Raw genomic sequence first — 12,677 nt, 5'->3', positions numbered from 1 at the left:
GGTGACAGGTCAGTTTCCTCGGGGCGACGGGTCACAGATTGCTCGGGGCGACAGGTCACAGATTGCTCGGGGTGACAGGTCACAGATTGCTCGGGGCGACGGGTCACAGTTTGCTCGGGGCAACAGGTCACAGATTGCTCGGGGCGATGGGTCACAGATTGCTCGGGGCGACAGGTCAGTTTGCTCGGGGCGACAGGTCAGTTTGCTCGGGGTGACAGGTCAGTTTGCTCGGGGCGACGGGTCACAGATTGCTCGGGGTGACGGGTCACAGATTGCTCGGGGCGATGGGTCACAGTTTGCTCGGGGCGACAGGTCACAGATTGCTCGGGGCGACAGGTCACAGATTGCTCGGGGCGACAGGTCAGTTTGCTCGGGGCGACAGGTCAGTTTGCTCGGGGCGACAGGTCAGTTTCCTCGGGGCGACGGGTCACAGATTGCTCGGGGCGACAGGTCAGTTTCCTCGGGGCGACGGGTCACAGATTGCTCGGGGCGACAGGTCAGTTTGCTCGGGGCGACAGGTCACAGATTGCTCGGGGCGACAGGTCACAGATTGCTCGGGGCGACAGGTCACAGTTTCCTCGGGGCGACAGGTCACAGATTGCTCGGGGCGACAGGTCACCGTTTGCTCGGGGCGACGGGTCACAGATTGCTCGGGGCGACAGGTCACCGTTTGCTCGGGGTGACGGGTCACAGTTTGCTCGGGGCGACAGGTCACAGTTTCCTCGGGGCGACAGGTCACCGTTTGCTCGGGGCGACGGGTCACAGATTGCTCGGGGCGACAGGTCACAGATTGCTCGGGGCGACAGGTCACAGATTGCTCGGGGCGACGGGTCACAGTTTGCTCGGGGTGACGGGTCACAGATTGCTCGGGGTGACGGGTCACAGATTGCTCGGGGTGACGGGTCACAGATTGCTCGGGGCGACAGGTCACAGATTGCTCGGGGCGACGGGTCACAGTTTGCTCGGGGTGACGGGTCACAGTTTGCTCGGGGTGACGGGTCACAGATTGCTCGGGGCGACAGGTCACAGATTGCTCGGGGCGACGGGTCACAGTTTGCTCGGGGCGATGGGTCACAGATTGCTCGGGGCAACGGGTCACAGATTGCTCGGGGCGACGGGTCACAGTTTGCTCGGGGCGACGGGTCACAGTTTGCTCGGGGCGACGGGTCACAGTTTGCTCGGGGCGACGGGTCACAGTTTGCTCGGGGTGACGGGTCACAGATTGCTCGGGGCGACAGGTCACAGATTGCTCGGGGCGACAGGTCACAGATTGCTCGGGGCGACAGGTCACAGAGTGCTCGGGGCGACAGGTCACAGTTTGCTCGGGGCGACGGGTCACAGTTTGCTCGGGGTGACGGGTCACAGATTGCTCGGGGCGACAGGTCACAATGCGCTCAGGGTAGCAGGTCACAGATTGCTCGTGGTGACGGGTCACAATGCGCTCAGGGTAGCAGGTCACAGATTGCTCGGGGTGACGGGTCACAGATTGCTCGGGGTGACGGGTCACAGATTGCTCGGGGCGACAGGTCACAATGCGCTCAGGGTAGCAGGTCACAGATTGCTCGGGGTGACGGCTCACAGATTGCTCGGGGTGACGGGTCACAGATTGCTCGGGGCGACGGGTCACAGATTGCTCGGGGCGACAGGTCACAGATTGCTCGGGGCGACAGGTCACAGATTGCTCGGGGCGACAGGTCACAATGCGCTCAGGGTAGCAGGTCACAGATTGCTCGGGGCGACGGGTCACAGATTGCTCGGGGCGACGGGTCACAGATTGCTCGGGGCGACAGGTCACAGATTGCTCGGGGCGACAGGTCAGTTTGCTCGGGGCGATGGGTCACAGATTGCTCGGGGCGATGGGTCACAGATTGCTCGGGGCGACGGGTCAGTTTGCTCGGGGCGACGGGTCACAGATTGCTCGGGGCGACAGGTCAGTTTGCTCGGGGCGATGGGTCACAGATTGCTCGGGGCGATGGGTCACCGATTGCTCGGGGCGACAGGTCACAGTTTGCTCGGGGCGACGGGTCACAGATTGCTCGGGGTGACGGGTCACAGATTGCTCGGGGCGACAGGTCAGTTTGCTCGGGGCGACAGGTCACAGATTGCTCAGGGCGACGGGTCACAGATTGCTCGGGGTGACGGGTCACAGTTTGCTCGGGGCGACGGGTCACAGATTGCTCGGGGTGACGGGTCACAGTTTGCTCGGGGCGACGGGTCACAGATTGCTCGGGGCGACGGGTCACAGATTGCTCGGGGCGACAGGTCACAGATTGCTCGGGGCGACAGGTCAGTTTGCTCGGGGCGACAGGTCACAGATTGCTCGGGGCGACAGGTCAGTTTGCTCGGTGCGACAGGTCACAGATTGCTCGGGGCGACAGGTCACAGATTGCTCGGGGCGACAGGTCACAGATTGCTCGGGGCGACAGGTCACAGTTTGCTCGGGGTGACGGGTCACAGATTGCTCGGGGCGACGGTCACAGATTGCTCGGGGCGACAGGTCACAATGCGCTCAGGGTAGCAGGTCACAGATTGCTCGGGGTGACGGGTCACAATGCGCTCAGGGTAGCAGGTCACAGATTGCTCGGTGTGACGGGTCACAGATTGCTCGGGGCGACGGGTCACAGTTTGCTCGGGGTGACGGGTCACAGTTTGCTCGGGGTGACGGGTCACAGATTGCTCGGGGCGACGGGTCACAGTTTGCTCGGGGTGACAGGTCAGTTTCCTCGGGGCGACGGGTCACAGATTGCTCGGGGCGACAGGTCACAGATTGCTCGGGGTGACAGGTCACAGATTGCTCGGGGCGACGGGTCACAGTTTGCTCGGGGCAACAGGTCACAGATTGCTCGGGGCGATGGGTCACAGATTGCTCGGGGCGACAGGTCAGTTTGCTCGGGGCGACAGGTCAGTTTGCTCGGGGTGACAGGTCAGTTTGCTCGGGGCGACGGGTCACAGATTGCTCGGGGTGACGGGTCACAGATTGCTCGGGGCGATGGGTCACAGTTTGCTCGGGGCGACAGGTCACAGATTGCTCGGGGCGACAGGTCACAGATTGCTCGGGGCGACAGGTCAGTTTGCTCGGGGCGACAGGTCAGTTTGCTCGGGGCGACAGGTCAGTTTCCTCGGGGCGACGGGTCACAGATTGCTCGGGGCGACAGGTCAGTTTCCTCGGGGCGACGGGTCACAGATTGCTCGGGGCGACAGGTCAGTTTGCTCGGGGCGACAGGTCACAGATTGCTCGGGGCGACAGGTCACAGATTGCTCGGGGCGACAGGTCACAGTTTCCTCGGGGCGACAGGTCACAGATTGCTCGGGGCGACAGGTCACCGTTTGCTCGGGGCGACGGGTCACAGATTGCTCGGGGCGACAGGTCACCGTTTGCTCGGGGTGACGGGTCACAGTTTGCTCGGGGCGACAGGTCACAGTTTCCTCGGGGCGACAGGTCACCGTTTGCTCGGGGCGACGGGTCACAGATTGCTCGGGGCGACAGGTCACAGATTGCTCGGGGCGACAGGTCACAGATTGCTCGGGGCGACGGGTCACAGTTTGCTCGGGGTGACGGGTCACAGATTGCTCGGGGTGACGGGTCACAGATTGCTCGGGGTGACGGGTCACAGATTGCTCGGGGCGACAGGTCACAGATTGCTCGGGGCGACGGGTCACAGTTTGCTCGGGGTGACGGGTCACAGTTTGCTCGGGGTGACGGGTCACAGATTGCTCGGGGCGACAGGTCACAGATTGCTCGGGGCGACGGGTCACAGTTTGCTCGGGGCGATGGGTCACAGATTGCTCGGGGCGACGGGTCACAGATTGCTCGGGGCGACGGGTCACAGTTTGCTCGGGGCGACGGGTCACAGTTTGCTCGGGGCGACGGGTCACAGTTTGCTCGGGGCGACGGGTCACAGTTTGCTCGGGGTGACGGGTCACAGATTGCTCGGGGCGACAGGTCACAGATTGCTCGGGGCGACGGGTCACAGATTGCTCGGGGCGACAGGTCACAGAGTGCTCGGGGCGACAGGTCACAGTTTGCTCGGGGCGACGGGTCACAGTTTGCTCGGGGTGACGGGTCACAGATTGCTCGGGGCGACGGGTCACAGTTTGCTCGGGGCGACGGGTCACAGATTGCTCGGGGCGACGGGTCACAGATTGCTCGGGGTGACGGGTCACAGATTGCTCGGGGCGACGGGTCACAGATTGCTCGGGGTGACGGGTCACAGATTGCTCGGGGTGACAGGTCACAGATTGCTCGGGGCGACGGGTCACAGATTGCTCGGGGCGACGGGTCACAGATTGCTCGGGGCGACGGGTCACAGTTTGCTCGGGGCGACAGGTCACAGATTGCTCGGGGCGACGGGTCACAGTTTGCTCGGGGCGACAGGTCACAGATTGCTCGGGGCGACGGGTCACAGATTGCTCGGGGCGACGGGTCACAGATTGCTCGGGGCGACGGGTCACAGTTTGCTCGGGGCGACAGGTCACAGTTTTCTCGGGGTGACAGGTCACAGATTGCTCGGGGCGACGGGTCACAGATTGCTCGGGGCGACGGGTCACAGATTGCTCGGGGCGACAGGTCACAGATTGCTCGGGGCGACGGGTCACAGATTGCTCGGGGCGACGGGTCACAGATTGCTCGGGGCGAAGGGTCACAGTTTGCTCGGGGCGACAGGTCACAGTTTTCTCGGGGTGACAGGTCACAGATTGCTCGGGGTGACAGGTCACAGATTGCTCGGGGTGACAGGTCACAGATTGCTCGGGGCGACGGGTCACAGATTGCTCGGGGCGACAGGTCAGTTTGCTCGGGGCGATGGGTCACTGTTTGCTCGGGGCGACGGGTCACAGATTGCTCGGGGCGACAGGTCACAGATTGCTCGGGGCGACAGGTCAGTTTGCTCGGGGCGACGGGTCACAGATTGCTCGGGGCGACAGGTCACAGATTGCTCGGGGCGACAGGTCAGTTTGCTCGGGGCGACGGGTCACAGATTGCTCGGGGCGACAGGTCACAGATTGCTCGGGGCGACAGGTCAGTTTGCTCGGGGCGACAGGTCACAGATTGCTCGGGGCGACGGGTCACAGATTGCTCGGGGCGACGGGTCACAGATTGCTCGGGGCGACGGGTCACAGTGCGCTCAGGGCAACAGGCCACAGTGCGTTGAGGGCGACAGGTCACAGTGAGCTCGGGGTAACAGGTCACAGATTGCTCGGGACGACGGGTCACACTGCGCTTGGCGCAACAGGTCACAGTGCACTCTGCGCAACAGGTCACAGTGCGCTCTGCGCAACAGGTGACAGTGCATTTAGGGCAACATGTCACAGTGCGCTCGGGGTAACAGGTCACAGTGCGTTCAGGGCAACAGGTCACAGTGCGATCTGGGGAAAAGGTCAATTAATATTGGTTGAAAATCTGCAGCAGGATATAATCTGCTGGTTATTCCAGGGATGCTCGAGTGTTTTATTAAGGAATCAAGAAAGCAACTGGCCCAGCAGCAACTAAATCAGTTCCATTGAAGGCAAAGGCAGGGATGATCATCATCCTAGAGTATTTAAGGAAGTGCCCTGGAAATAGTATGTCCATTGGTGATTATTTTCCAAAATTCTTTGGACTCTGGACTGGTTCCTCCAGATTGGAGGGTAGGTTATGTAAGTCCACTGTTGAAAAAGGGAGATTGAAAGAAAACAGGGAACTATAGACCAGAGGGCATAACGTCGGTACGGGGGAAGTTGCTGGAGTCTATTATCAAGGATTTCATAACTCCGCATTTGGAAGGCAGTGGCATAATTAGATAGAGTCAGCATAGATTTACAAAAAGGAAATCGTGCTTAACGAATCTATTAAAGGAGAGGGTAGAAGTCCAGGTTAATGATGAGGACTTTCAACTAGTTAAATGAGTCAAGGGCTCAGGAGAGGTTATAAAGTCATAGAGGTTTACAGCATGAAAACAGGCCCTTCGGCCCAACTTGTCCATGCCGCCCTTTTTTTTAAGCCCCTAAACTAATCCCAATTGCCCGCATTTGGCCCATATCCCTCTATACCCATCTTACCCATGTAACTGTGTAAATGCTTTTTAAAAGACAAAATTGTACCCGCCTCTACTACTATCTCTGGCAGCTTGTTCCAGGCACTCACCACACTCTGTGTGAAAAAATTGCCCCTCTGGACACTTTTGTATCTCTCCCCTCTCACCTTAAACCTATGCCCTCTAGTTTTAGACTCCCCTACCTTTGAGAAAAGATGTTGGCTATCTAGCTGATTGTGCCCCTCATTATTTTATAGACTTCTACAAGACCATCCTTCAGCCTCCTACGCTCCAGAGAAAAAAGTTCCAATCTATCCTTATAACTCAACCATCAAGTCCCAGTAGCATCCTAGTAAATCTTTTCTGCACTCTTTCTAATTTAATAATATCCTTTCTTTAATAGGGTGACCATAACTGTACACAGTATTCCAAGTGTGGCCTTCCCAATGTCTTGTACAACTTCAACAAGACGTCCCAACTCCTGTATTCAAAGAACAAAGAACAATACAGCACAGGAACAGGCCCTTCGGCCCTCCAAGCCCGCGCCGCTCCCTGGTCCAAACTAGACAATTCTTTTGTATCCCTCCATTCCCACTCCGTTCATGTGGCTATCTAGATAAGTCTTAAACGTTCCCAGTGTGTCCGCCTCCACCACCTAGCCCGGCAGCGCATTCCAGGCCCCCACCGCCCTCTGTGTAAAATACATCCTTCTGATATCCGTGTTAAATATCCGTGTTAAACCTCCCCAATGTTCAATGTTCTGGCCAATGAAATAAGCATGCCGAATGCCTTCTTCACCATTCTGTCCACCTGTGACTCCACTTTCAAGGAGTTATGAACATGTACCCCTAGATCTCTTTGTTCTGTAACTCTCCCCAACGCCCTACCATTAACTGAGTAAGTCCTGCCCTGGTTCAATCTACCAAAATGCATCACCTCGCATTTGTCTAAATTAAACTCCATCTGCCATTCGTCAGCCCACTGGTCCAATTGATCAAGATCCCGTTGCATTTGGAGATAACTTTCCTCGCTGTCCACTATGCCACCAATCTTGGCGTCATCTGCAAACTTACTAACTATGCCTCCTATATTCTCATCCAAATCATTAATATAAATGACAAATAACAGTGGACCCAGCACTGATCCCTGAGGCACACCGCTGGTCACAGGCCTCCATTTTGAAAAACAACCCTCTACAGCCACCCTCTGTCTTCTGTCATCAAGCCAATTTTGTACACAATTGGCTACACCACTCCGGATCCTGTGAAGTTAGTAAAGTTCCAAGACCACGTCATTGAACAAAAAACATAGGTTGCAGGAATCTCACCTCAGGCAAAGCAAAATAGTTAGCATGTATGAGAAGGGAGGTGGTCGTAGAATCATAGAATCCCTGCAATGCAAAGGGGGCGGGGTTACATTGTTAGTAAGGAATTAAGTTAAATTGATTGCAAGAAGCGATATAGGATCAGAAGGCACAGAATCTCTGTGGGTGGAGTTGAGGAATCGCAAAGGTAAAAAGACCCTGATGGGAGTTATGTACAGGCCCCCTAGCAGTAATCAGGATGTGGGGCAGAAAATAAATCAGGAGATAGAAAAGGCATATAAAAAAAGCAATATTGCAATAATCATGGGGACTTTGATATACAGGTGGACTGGGAAAATCAGGTAGGTAGTGGATCCCAATAAAAGGAATTTGTGGAATGTCTAAGAGATGGTTTTTTGGAGCAGCTTGTGACAGAGCCCGTTAGGGAACAGGCAATTCTGGATTTGGTGATGTGTAATAAGGCAGACTTGATTAGGGAACTTAAGGTGAAGGAACCCTTAGGGGGCAGTGATCACAATATGATAGAATTTACCCTGCAGTGTGAGAGGGAGAAGCTGGAATCAGATGTAACGGTATTACAATTAAAGTTAACGACAAAGACATGAGGGAGGAGCTGGCCAGAGTTGCCTGGAAAGGGAGCCTAGCAGGGAAGACAGTGGAACAGCAATGGCAGGAGTTTTGGGGGTTATTCAGGAGGCACAACAGAAATTCATCCCAAGGAGGAGGAAACATGCTAAGGGGAGGGCGAGGCATCCATGGCTGACGAGGGAAGTCAAGCGCAGCATAAAAGCAAATGAAGAAACATATATAAAGTGGTGAGGATTAGGGGAAGCCAGTGGATTGGGAAGCCTTTAAAAACAAGCAGGGGACAACTAAAAAAGCAATAAGGAGGGAGAAAATGAAATATGAGTATAAGCTAGCTAATAATATAAAAGAAGATCGGAAGAGTTTTTTTCAATATATAAAAGGTAAGACAGAGGCAAAAATAGCCATTGGACCACTGGAAAATGAGGCTGGAGAAGTAATAATAGGACACAAAGTAATGGCAGAGGAACTGAATAGTTACTTTGCATCAGTCTTCACGGCGGAAGACACCAATGAGATGCCAGAGCTCCAGGAGAATCAGGGGGCACAGGTGAGTGTAGTGGCCATCACTAAGGAGAAGGATTTGGGGAAACTGAAAGGTCTGAAGGTGGATAAATCACCTGGACTGGATGGGCTATGCCCCAGGGTTCTAAAAGAGATAGCTGAGGAAATTGTGGAGGCATTGGTGGTGATCTTCAGGAATCACTGGAGGCAGGGAAGGTACCAGAGGACTGGAAAGTAGCTAATGTAACATCGCTGTTTAAGAAGGGAGGGAGGCAGCAGATGGGAAATTATCAGCCGGTTAGCCTGACTTCAGCCATTGGCAAGATTTTAGAGTCTATTATTAAAGATGAGATCGCAGAGTACATGATAAAATAGGACTGAGTCAGCACGGCTTCGTCAAGGAGAGGTCATGTCTGACTAAATTTGTTCGAGTTCTTTGAGGAGGTAACAAGGAAGATAGATAAAGGAGAACCAATGGACGTGATTTATTTAGATTTCCAGAAGGCCTTTGACAAGGTGCCGCTTAGGAGACTGTTCAATAAATTATGAGCCCATGATGTTAAGGGTAAGATCCTGGCATGGATAGAGGATTGGTTGACTGGCAGAAGGCAGAGAGTGGGGATAAAGGGTCTTTCTCAGTATGGCAGCTAGTGACTAGTGGTGTGCCTCAGGAATCGGTGCTGAGACCACAACTTTTCACAATATACATTAATAATTTAGAAGAAGGAACTGAAGGCACTGTCGCTAAGTTTGCAGATGATACAAAGATATGTAGAGGAACAGGTAGTATTGAGGAAGCAGGGGGCTACAGAAGGACTTGGACAGGTTAGGAGAGTGGGTAAAGAAGTGGCAGATGGAATACAATGTGGAAAAGTGTGAGGTTATGCACTTTGGAAGGAGGAATGGAGGCACAGACTATTTTCTAAATGGGAAAATGTTTAGGAAATCAGAAACACAAAGGGACTTGGGAGTCATTGTTCAAGATTCTCTTAAGGTTAACGTGCAGGTTCAGTCAGCCGTTAGGAAGGCAAATGCAATGTTAGCATGTCGAGAGGGCTAGAATACAAGAGCAGGGATGTACTCCTGAGGCTGTATAAGGCTCTGGTCAGACCCCATTTGGGGTATTGTGAACAGTTTTGGGCCCCGTATCTAAGGAAGGATGTGCTGGCTTTGGAAAGGGTCCAGAGGAGATTCACAAGAATGATCCCTGGAATGAAGAGCTTGTCGTATGAGGAACAGTTGAGGACTCTGGGTCTGCACTCGTTGGAGTTTAGAAGGATGAGAGGGGAATCTTATTGAAACTTACAGGATACTGTGAGGCCTGGATAGAGTGGACGTGGAGAGGATGGTCCCACTAGTAGGAAAAACTAGAACCAGCAGGCACAACCTCAGGCTAAAGGGACGATCCTTTAAAACAGAGATGAGGAGGAATTTCTTCAGCCAGAGAGTGGTGAATCTGTGGAACTCTGCCACAGAAGGCTGTGGAGGCCAGGTCATTGAGTGCCTTTAAGACAGAGATGGGTTCTTGATTAATAAGGTGATCAGGGGTTATCGGGAAAAGGCAGGAGAATGGGGATGAGAAAGATAGCAGCCATGATTGAATGGCGGAGCAGACTCGATGGGCCGAGTGGCCTAATTCTGCTCCTATGTCTTATGGTCTTATATAATTCTTTGAGGATGTAACTAGAGAGCTGACTGAGGGGAACCAGTGGATGTGGTTTATTTAGACTTTAAGAAGGCTTTCGACAAGGTCTCACATAACAGATTACTATGTAAAGTTAAAGCACATGGGATTGCAGGTAGTGTCTTGAGATGGATAGAAAGCTGGTTAGCAAATAGGAAGCAAAGAGTTGGCATAAATAAGTCTTTTTCTGATTGGCAGTTCTTGATTAGTGGGTTCCGCAGGGATCTGTGCTCAGACCCCAACTGTTCACATTATATATTAATGATTTGAAAGAGGGAACTGAATGTATTACCTCCAAATTTGCAGATGATACAAAGTTGGGAGGGAGGGTGAGCTGTGAGGAGGATGCAGAGATGCTTCAGCATGATTTGGACAGACTGAGTGTGTGGGCATCTGCATGGCAAATGCAGTATAATGTGGATAAATGTGAGATTTTCCACTTTGGTAGCAATAATAGGAAGACAGATTATTACTTGAATGGGTGCAAATTGAGAGAGATGGGTACTCAACGAGACCTTGGTGTCCTCGTGAATCAGCCGCTGAAAGTGAATGTGCAGGTACGGCAGTCAGTAAAGAAGGCGAATGGTATGTTGGCCTTCACAGCAAGAGAATTTGAGTATAGGGATAGGGATGTTTTACTGCAATTGTATAGGGCATTGGTGAGGCCACACCTGGAGTATTGTGTGCAGTTCTGGGACGGAATTTTACAGGCAACTCGTCCCGATTCCGGGGACGGGCGAGGCTTGGAGAATGGCATTCTCCATTGGTCTCAGGCGGGATTATACGAAACTCAGCCGGATGTGCCGGTAAAATTCCGTCCTTGGTGTCCTTATCTGAGGAAGCATGTCCTTGCTATAGAGGGAATACAGCAAAGGTTTACCAGGCTGATTCCTGGGATGGCAGGTCTGTCATATGAGGAGAGACTAAGTCGGTTAGGATTATATTCACTGGAGTTTAGAAGAGTGAGAGGGGATCTCATAGAAACTTATAAAATTCTAGTAGATTCAGACAGGGTAGATTCAGGAAGAATGTTCCTGGTGGTGGGGGAGTCCAGAACTAGGGGTCATATTTGAGGATAACAGGTAAAACTTTTAGAACTGAGGTGAGGAGAAATTTCTTCACCCAGAGGGTGGTGAATGTATGGAATTCACTACCACAGAATGTAGTTGAGGCCAAAACGTTGCCTGATTTCATGAAGAAATTAGATATGGCTCTTGGGGCTAAAGGGATCAAGGGATATGGGGGGGGGGGGATCAGGATATTGAATTCAATGATCAACCATGATCAAAATGAATGGTGGAGCAGGCTTGAAGAGCCGAATGGCCTACTCCTGCTTCTAGTTTCTATCACTGAACCTAGCAAGCAGCTGGAAATGTGGGTTGAGCACTCTGTTGAACTCTGCGCAACGGAGAACTTTTCACTGAAGGAGTTCTCCGAACCATTTCGGATTTTATGGTCATCGAGAATCTGGACAGTAAGCCCACCAAAGGAGAGCTCTACAAGACCATTAACAGCTTACTCATGGTAAAGCCCAAGGAAATGATAACCTTGCACCTAAAATCAGCAACTCCATGAACTATCGTGTCTCTGTTGGAAGGAAAGATTTGACCCTCAAGGCAGTTGTGATGTAAAAATAGTCGCATTGTACAAAAATAAAGGGGTTCACAGTGACTGCATCACTGAGCCATCCCCTTGATAAATATTATGAGGAAGATCTTTGCTGATGTTGCTCTGACCAGATTGTAGACTCTGGCATTACACAACAGTGTAGCTTCAGAGCTGGCGGATCAACATTTTCTCACTTTGGCAGCTACAGAACAAGCGCTGCAAACAGCAGGAATGACTTTTCATTACTTTAGTAGACCTCACCGATGCCTTTGATGAACTCTTCAATCTACTGCAGAAAATAGGTTTCCCGCCTGGAATTCTGGGCATCATTTATTCTTTCCACAAGTACATGCACAGTTCTGTCAGTTACAATGAAGCAACATCAGCAGCGGAGGAAAGCAGGGCTACACCTGGTGCCAACTCTCTTTGGTGTTTCTTTTCTGTGCTGTTTTGTATGCTTTTGATGACTCAAATGAGGGTGTCCATCTGCATACCAAACCTGATGACAAGACTGCATGCCATGACCAAAGCCTGTATTTTCTAGTCTGTGAGTTCCTCTTTGCTAATGTCACTGCACTGATATCCCTTGCTAAGCTTCACTAGCAACAACTTGTAGATCGGTTCTCCCAGGTTTGCAAGGGGTTTGACTAACCATCAGTGTCAGGAAGAACAAAGTTATTGGGCACAATGCAGATTCCACTTCAACCTCACTCTGGAGTTCATCAACAGCTTCACATATCTTGGGTCAATAATCACCATTAACCAGTTCCCTTGATGTTGAACCCAGCACCAGAATTGCCAAGGCTGCAGCTGTCATGTCAAAGTTGAGAAGTCAGTTGTGGATCAACAGCAAATTATCCAAAAATACAAAGCTTCATACATACAGGCTTGTGTTCTCAACACCCTCCTTTACTGTAGAGAGGCATAGATAACTTAGGCAAGTCAAGGAAAGCAGCTGAAT

At 52.4% G+C, this 12,677-nt stretch overlaps 1 protein-coding gene across 2 annotated transcripts in view; it reads left to right on the top strand.

Moving 5' to 3' along the window:
• LOC144501412 (cytochrome P450 2J6-like) overlaps window positions 1–12,677 on the top strand; it is a 73,860-nt gene that overhangs the window by 14,863 nt on the left and 46,320 nt on the right. The window lies entirely within an intron of this gene.

Source organism: Mustelus asterias, chromosome 12 (assembly GCF_964213995.1).
Source record: "Mustelus asterias chromosome 12, sMusAst1.hap1.1, whole genome shotgun sequence".
NCBI lineage: Eukaryota > Metazoa > Chordata > Chondrichthyes > Carcharhiniformes > Triakidae > Mustelus > Mustelus asterias.
Note: the sequence above shows the minus strand (reverse complement) of the source record. Positions and strands in the feature narration are given on the sequence as shown.